The sequence below is a fragment of the Solanum lycopersicum genome, chromosome 4, assembly GCF_036512215.1.
Source record: "Solanum lycopersicum chromosome 4, SLM_r2.1".
Classification (NCBI taxonomy): Eukaryota; Viridiplantae; Streptophyta; class Magnoliopsida; order Solanales; family Solanaceae; genus Solanum; species Solanum lycopersicum.
The window spans coordinates 54,684,009-54,692,458 of record NC_090803.1 but is presented as its reverse complement, the minus strand read 5'-3'; the positions used below and the strand labels follow the sequence as shown (position 1 = coordinate 54,692,458).

The following is an 8,450-nucleotide window of genomic DNA, read 5'->3' as shown; positions in this document are numbered from 1 at the left end:
CATATGATTGTATGAAGTATACCCAAAACTTAAAGGTTGATAGGTGACTTCTACGAACTCCTAACATACCATACAAGCCACCACGGGCTGTCTAGGATCCCCTCCAGGTGACCCCACCTTGGAAGCCCTGGATGGTTGATCACCTTGCCCTAAACGTGTCATGGACCCCTATACGGTCCAGATAGGGAGTCGTGAAGGGTACATGATCCATTTTTGGTGTGTGGACTTGCCCGTCAACCCTCTTTAGCAATTCTCAAAGTTTGAGGTGTTACACGAATGGTTCAAATTTTAAAAGCGAGTTATGATATGTTATTGAATAATTCATGTCTTTCCTTGTAAATTTTTTGGGTGTTACAGTAGGTCACAACTCAATTTACTCAATTCATACTTTGTCTTAGTTGTCTAATCAACCCAAGTTTTAACAAGTTAAAATTTCATGAGCTAATTTTGTATTCTCATTTGACTATTGGTCAAATGTAATACTACTTTTGTCCTTATTTACTAGTCAAATTTTGACTTTTCATGAGCTAATTGTGTTTTCATTTGGTTAAGTCTAATATTCCCTCAATCCTTATTTACTAGTCAACTTTTGACTTGACACAGTAATTAATAAAATAATAATTGATATAGTAAATTTATCATTTTACCCTTACTAACTAATAAGGTCTCAAACATATTTACTCAATACATTTTCAAAGACATTAATTCATTGTTAATAATTGAAAGTGTAATAGAAAAAAAAATTCTTCCTCGATTTGTCAAAAAAAAAAAGAAAGAAGAGAAATCAAATTAAAAAATGTTTCACAAGTAAATATATATGGAGGAAGGACTAAGTATTACAATATGAGAACTTGTCATTATTTTCAATTACATAAATGAGAAAATTTTCCTTAAATTGCAATTGAAAAAAAATAATTATATTTAAGAAGTTCCTCTTAACTGGAAATAATGATTAGCTTAAAAGAAAAACTAATGAAATGCATAACTATTATTTATCTCTACGCACATTTGAAATGCAATAAATTATACTGTTAGATTGAATTCAAACAACAAAAAAACTAATATTGCTAGTTATCCTCTGAATTCATTGGACACTTTTCAAAAGAAAAATCAATGGAAGTCTACAAACTATTTTTATGAATCTAATTTTAAACAGAATATCTCTTAATCCATTAAATAAAATTAATTTGATCTAGTTTAAACTTTTTAGGGGATGAAGTAAATGTTATTATGTATTGTTTCAAATGCTGAAAGAAACTCTCATCTATTGATGCATGAGTTATTTATACAATACAAATTCGTATTATTAATTCATAAGAATACTGTTAAAGAATGACAAAAGTCGCACATCGGTGGTTAATGAGATAGGTGACTCCTTATGAGGCTTGGACAATCCTCCTTTTTTGAGCTAGCTTTTGGGGGTGTGAGTTAGGCCTAAGAACTAATTAACATGGTATCAGAGCAGGGTCCATCTCACCCGATGTTGAGACCCCCAAAATCAAAATTACCTACCACTAGATGTTAAGCATTGGGCGTGAGATGGGGTATTAAAGTATGATAAAAGTCCCACATCGGTGGTTATGAGATGGGTGAACTCCTTATAAAGTTTGGGCAATTCTCCTCCCTTTGAGTTAGCTTTTGGGGTGTGAGTTAGGCCTAAGACCTAATTCAACAATAACACTCAGTACTAGTCAGTTAAGTTCTGTTTGCTTCTGTTTAAAATTCAATCTAACAATATAATGTATTGTTTTGATATTCGTGTATCTACTTCAAAAGAAACTTATCTAAAATTATCTATTGAAAGGTTTTTTTTTTACCTTCCCTTTGGAGCTCTCACTCCTTTTGCTCTCTTGATGACTCGTACTCGTAACCTTCGAATTGAATGTGAGGGTGCTTACCATTAGAGCAAACTCACTTTTAGTCTATTGAAAAGGGTTGGAATATAGAGATGATTAATAATTATGCATTTTATTTTTCCTTTTTTCTCTTCTTATTTTCTATTGCTTATATTTATTTTCAATTAAGAGGTACATAGATAGCAAAATGTTTAAATTGCAAACACGAGAGAATTTTTACTCCATCTGCTAAACAATTAAAAATGGGTCAACCAATTTTCTATAATGGATGTAGGGTATTGTATTTAAAATTGAATTCTTAATAAATGAGACGTAAATTTTAGTTGACTTTTGAATTCTTTTTCTTAGTTTTAACTTTGATGAAAATATGGGCATAATTTAATACCAAATTGACAAGAAAAATTCAAATGTGAGATATTTCTACAAATTGAATGACCTTTGACAAATTAACTCCACACTATATCTTGACCATATGTTATGTAATCTAATTCCAAGAAACTATAAATAGCCTTTTATCATTAAACTACAAAAGAGAAAAATAATATTTTTTTTTCTCAACATGAATTCTTACATCACAATTTTAATCATTTCATTTTTGTTTATCTTGTCCTTGAGTGGAATTGTTGCTACTCCTTCTACCGAGGGTCCTTTAACTCGTTATCAAATTTGGATTGTAAGTGACCTCCCTAATGGAACAAATCCTTTGTTTGTCCATTGTTGGTCCAAAGACAATGATTTAGGAACTCATTTTCTTAATCCTGGGCCTGAGGGTTATCATTGGCATTTTCGTGAGAATTTTTGGCAGACAACTCGGTTCAAGTGTGAATTTGTTTGGGTTACTAAGACCAAAACCTTTTATGTTTTTGAAAGTGATTCAGACAAGTGTAAAGGTCGTGGTAATATATGTTATTGGTTGGTTAGGGAAGATGGCTTTTATTTTGCAAATTATATCAACCCTTTTCCATATGACTTAAAACTCATGTTTTCTTGGTGATTCATACGATCAATTGTATGAGTATGATAAAATATCAATATATTTATGAAGTGTAGTTTCCTCATGATATATATCAAATTACATGATGATTATTCATGAATAATAATGATTATTTCAACTCAAAAGACTAAAAGATAACTATTGTGTTTGACTTTATTATGAGATCGCTTATAGTTTGGTTGTAGTAGGGTCAATGATGTTTCTTTGGGTGAATACAACATATTTTACTCCTTTTTTTTAGTGGGAGATATGTCTTGTTTTAATGTTTGGTATTCTCTTAGAAGCTCTTCAACATGTTTACACTAGTTCCTAGAAAGAGGTTCATGCATTTTACTAAAGTACTTTTATTTATATCAAGGTTGAGAGCAATTTTGTATTTTCTAAATTAGTTCGTAAGTTGATATGTTATTACTTTCGCATTATCAATTTCAAATCTGGTGGTAAAGTTTCTCCCATCTATGAGTTCGAGTAGGTGTTTGCACGACTCGATAGTTTAACTCGTGACAAACATAATAATATGTAAAGTTAAGAATTCATTTGAAACCAACAATAATTCTGATTTCTGAGTATTAGTTACATAGATTATTTTTTTATTAGACAATTTCAGAGCCTTCATTGATTTTTCTTTCTTCATGTTTGTAGAATCACCTGAAACATCCTCATCAAAATTTAATGAAAATAATGATAAAGTTAGGAAATAATGTCAATATTCACTCTCACTTTGAAAAATGATCCTATCTTCTTCTCCATAGTCTTCACTCTTCCTTCCATTTTTTGAAAAATGACTCATGTTCAGATTCTCCTTTCACAAACTACTGAAATTTTTGAAGTAGCTGTTGTAAATAAATCAGTACATGTTTCACATGCTTTCTGCATTCATCCTTCAGATATCCCAGGCATGAACCTTGTTTCTACTGTCTTTGATGGTAGAAACTATGGTGGCTGGAGAAGGGCTGTGATTATTGCTCAGAACAAACTAGGATTCATTGATGGATCTCTAGATGTTCCAGCTGATAAAGACCTGAAAATGAAAAGAGCTTGGTTAAGATGCAATGACATGGTACTATCTTGGTTGCTAAATTCTCTTTCAAAAGAGATTGTTGAGTCAGTTTTGTACTCTCAAAGTGCCAAAGTTTTGTGGTCAAATCTAGAAGGTAGATTTGGTCAAGCAAATGGTGCTAAGTTGTTTCAACTTCAAAAGGAACTTAATACTGTTGTTCAAGGAAATTCCATCTGCTTACTTTACTAAGATGAAAAGTTTATGGGATGAACTAGATGTTTTAAGCACTTTTTCTGCTTTTTCTTGTATTTGTATCTGTGGTGCTAAGGAAAAGGGCTTTAAGGCTCATCAAGATGAAAGACTACTACAGTTTTTAATGGGTTCGACTGATACTTTCTTAGGTGTCAGAAGCAATATCTTGTTATTTGCACATTTACCTACAATTGGACAAGCTTACTCTCTAGTAATTCAGGATGAAAAACAAAGAAAGATCCATGCTAATCCTGCTTATCAAGAGATTCAGCATCCTTTCTAGTAGGGAATAGAGGTGAAAGGAGAAACAATGAGTATAAGCCTAACAAAGGAACCAAGAAATCTTCATTGGTGTGTAGTTACTGTAAGAAAACAGGACACACCATAGAGCAATGTTACAAGATCCATGGGTTCTGATTTTAAGTTTACTAAACCTAAAAGATATCAAAAGGTACTTGTTGCTGGAAATGTTTTTAGCACAAGTGAAGCATCACAATAGGAAAATTCAGATCATGCATTTTTGAACAGTCTGTCACCAGAAAATGTTAGTCAACTATTAACACTACTGCAAAAGATGAATCAAAAGAATCCAGCTGAATCATCTACAAATATAATATCATCTGGTATAACTAAATCTCTTGAATCTCATGTTTGTCTACTTAAAATTGATAAATGTTGTTGGATACTAAATAGTGGAGCTTCAAAGCATATTACTTCTGATAAAGGTTACTTCACTAACATTAATCCTCTTACTATTAATCCTCTTACTGCACCTATGAGTGTCACTCTTCCTAATTCTCATAAAGTCAGTGTCACTCGTACAGGTTCTGTTAAAATCTTTTCTGATCTTATTCAAGAAAATGTGCTCTATATTTCTTCTTTTAAGTTGTGCTGATAACTTCAGAAATCTATTCTTTTCACTCCTAATTCTTGCTAGATTTGCAGGGCCCTTCGGTGAAAAGCCCTCAGGTACTTGGTAAAGAACAAGAAGGTTTATATATTCTTAAGAGCAGTGATCCAACTGTTGCCACAAGCAATACTACCATTTCAAAATTTAATAGTTTTACTTTTTCTACTTTTCTAGCAGATGTTTTTACTTCTTCTTCCAGTTATTTTGATTCCAATGTAAAAGAAAAGATGTGGCACTATAGATTAGGCCCCATGTCAATGAGTAATATGAAAAAAGTTTTTCCTATTTCTACATCTTGTTCTAAATTTTCTTCCCCTTGTATTATCTATCCTATGGCTAGACAGTCAAAGTTACCTTTCCCTTCTAGCAATATTTCTACTACCTCTGTTTTTGAGTTTATTTATGTTCTTGGGGGTCTTATAAAACTAGTACTCACAATGGTTTTAGATATTTCACTATCATTATAGATGATTTTAGTAGAGCAACATGGACATATCTTCTTAGCACTAAATCTAATATTTTTACTATCATTGAATCTTTCAATCATATGGTCGAAAGGCAATTCAATTCAAAAAAAAAAAATCAGAACTGATAATGCCTTGAATTGGATAGTGGTAAAGTATAAAGTGATTTTCTCATTTTCAAGGGAATTGTCCATCAAACCACTTGTGTTCACACTCCTCAACAAAATGGTATTGTAGAAAGAAAACACAAACATTTGTTGGAAACCTCTAGAGCCCTTTTATATCAGTCTCATCTTCCTATTAGCTATTGGAGAGAATGCTTACTCACATCAACTTATCTCATCAACAAATTTCCTTCTAGTGTCTTGCGATTCAAAACACTTTTTGAAATCTTCTTTAAAACTAAGACTATTTACTCTCACTTAAAATGTTTTGGATGTCTTTGTTTTGTGTCTACTTTACCTATTCATAGAAGTAAGTTTGATCTAAATGCTTGTCCTTGTGTCTTTATTGAATATCCTTATGGAAAAAAGGGTTACAAGGTCATGAATCTTCAAACTAAGAATATATATCAGTTTCAAGAATGTTGTTTTTCATGAAGAATATTTTTCTTTTTCTAAATATGTGCCTTCTACCAATTATTTTCCTTCTAATTCTTTACCTAATTTGTCTATTCCTTTTCATTTCACTATAAATTTGATCTTACTGATAATGCTCTAATTTCTGATGATATTTGTGACATTACTGAGGATGTGTCTCATGATCCTCCTATTCCTCCTATTTCTGATTCTCAGGATTCCTCACCTACTGATCTTCTAATATTCCTACTCCTTCACCTATTATTAAGACTCTTCTAAGGTAATCCACTAGAAACCACAAGAAGCCTACTTATTTAGAATCATATGCCTGGATGCTTTCCACTTTGTAGATGTTTCTTCCAGTTGCTTCTTGAGTCCTGTTACTCATAACAAATTATCTTTTAGTGATTTATCTTTTACCAATCAAATAATGCTCAATTCCATTTCTAGTATACAAGAACCTATCAATTCATATGCAGGCTGCACATCATCCAGGTTGGCAGAAAGCAATGGACAATGAACTTTCAGCTTTGGAGCTTAACAAAACTTGGGATATTATTGTCTTACCTACTGGTAAAAGATCTTTACCTTCCAAATGGGTTTTTAAAGTCAAACAACATGTTGATGGCAGTATATAGAAAGACTAAAGGCTAGATTGGTTATCATAGGGGATGTTCAAAAAGAAGGATGGATTGTAATGAAACTTTTTCACCCGTGGTCAAGATGACTACTATCAGGTGTCTTTTAGCTACAACAGTTAAACATGGTAGAGGAATTTTCCAATTAGATGTTAACAATGTATTTCTGCATGATTTATATAAAGAGGTGTTTCAACTCCTACTTCTAACCATGTCTGTTTGCTTAAAAAGTTCATTTATGGACTTAAACAAGCATCCAGACAGTGGTATTCTATGTTGACTGCTGCTCTTAATTTTAAAGGATTTCGTCATTCCTTGAATGATTATTCACTCTTCTTCAAAAAATCAGGCAGTTCAATTTCTATTGTTGCTATTTATGTGGATGATATCCTTTTGACAGGAAATTGTAAAGCAGAATTACACAATTTAAAAGGTTTCTTAGACAGAGAATTCAATATTAAGGATCTCAGTGATTTACATTTTTTTCTTGGAACGGAAGTTGTTCGTGAACCTCAGGGTCTGATTATTTCACAAAGAAAGTTCAGATTAGATCTTTTGAGAGACTTTGACTCTCTACATCTCAGTCCTGTTTCTTGTCCATTAGATCTTACTATAAAATTATTTGGCTAATCATGGAGAGCCTATCACTTATTCTACTTTTTATCGACACTTATTGGGGAAACTGAACTACCTGACTAATACGAGGCCTGTGCAGCACCTAAGTCAATTTATGCAGGATCCTTGTCAGTCGCACTTAACTGCTGCTTTGCGGGTGTTGCGTTACTTGCTAATGATCCAGGTCTTGGTCTATTTTTCCCATCCTCTTCCTCTTTCAAGCTGACAGCTTTCTGTGATTTCGACTAGGGTACCTGTCCAGATTCACGCAGATCAGTTAGTCAATACTCTTGGAACTTCTCCTATTTATTGAAATTCGAAGAAACGATCTTCAATCTCTCTTAGTTCAGCTGAAGCCGAATATAGCTCAATGAGAAGGGTCGTTGTTGAGCTAACCTGGTTAGTCCGTCTGTTCAAAGACCTCTCAATACCGGTGCCACTTCATTCGGATATCTTGCAGCCATTCACATTGCGAAGAATCCGGTATTTCATGAACGGACGAAGCACGTCGAACTGGACTGTCACTTCGTCCGTCAACAACTCATCTCATTGTCGTATGTTCGGGTCTACTTCACAACTAGCCGACATTTTTACAAAGGACCTGTTCATCATAATCTTCTCGGCAAGTTGCGTGTCCTCCAACTTGAGGTAGGGTGTCAATATTCACTCTCACTTTGGGCCTAACAAATTCATTCTCACTTTGGGCCTGATTAAGCTGATATCAAGTAGATAAGGCCCAACGTTTAAGAATAATATGGAAGCTGATATCAAATAGATGTTTTTCATTTGGGAAATTTTTCAAAATGTCAAATATAGAACCTCGAATAGTGATGAATCCATTCAGAAATAAAGGAAGGAAATTTGTATAAATTTTAATTTTCTCAAATGATAGCATAGGTGAATTAAGAGTAGAAATCTCAGACTCCAATGATATAAAAGAAGAGGTTGTTTCAAACTTGTCTTCCAGCTTCGATATTTTTAACTCGAAAATATCACTAAACTTGACGCGATTTATTTGTTTTGTTTCTGAACTACTGACTGTCTTAAAAATACATTTTTACTTGACTAAGTAAAGTTAAATACACCATCAATCATGCAACATGATTGAAATACACTCACGAATTCTCGCCAAGTTTAGGAGTG

The 8,450-nt window shown here is 33.0% G+C and overlaps 1 long non-coding RNA gene across 1 annotated transcript; it reads right to left on the bottom strand.

Moving 5' to 3' along the window:
* Positions 1-3,386: 3,386 nt before the first annotated feature.
* On the bottom strand, positions 3,387-8,211 carry LOC101263996 (uncharacterized). The gene is made up of 3 exons (XR_182654.5): positions 7,704-8,211; positions 7,384-7,561; positions 3,387-3,871 (listed from the first exon to the last, which is right to left on the bottom strand). It is a non-coding gene; the product is annotated as an uncharacterized lncRNA (long non-coding RNA).
* Between the last annotated feature and the right edge of the window lie 239 nt (positions 8,212-8,450).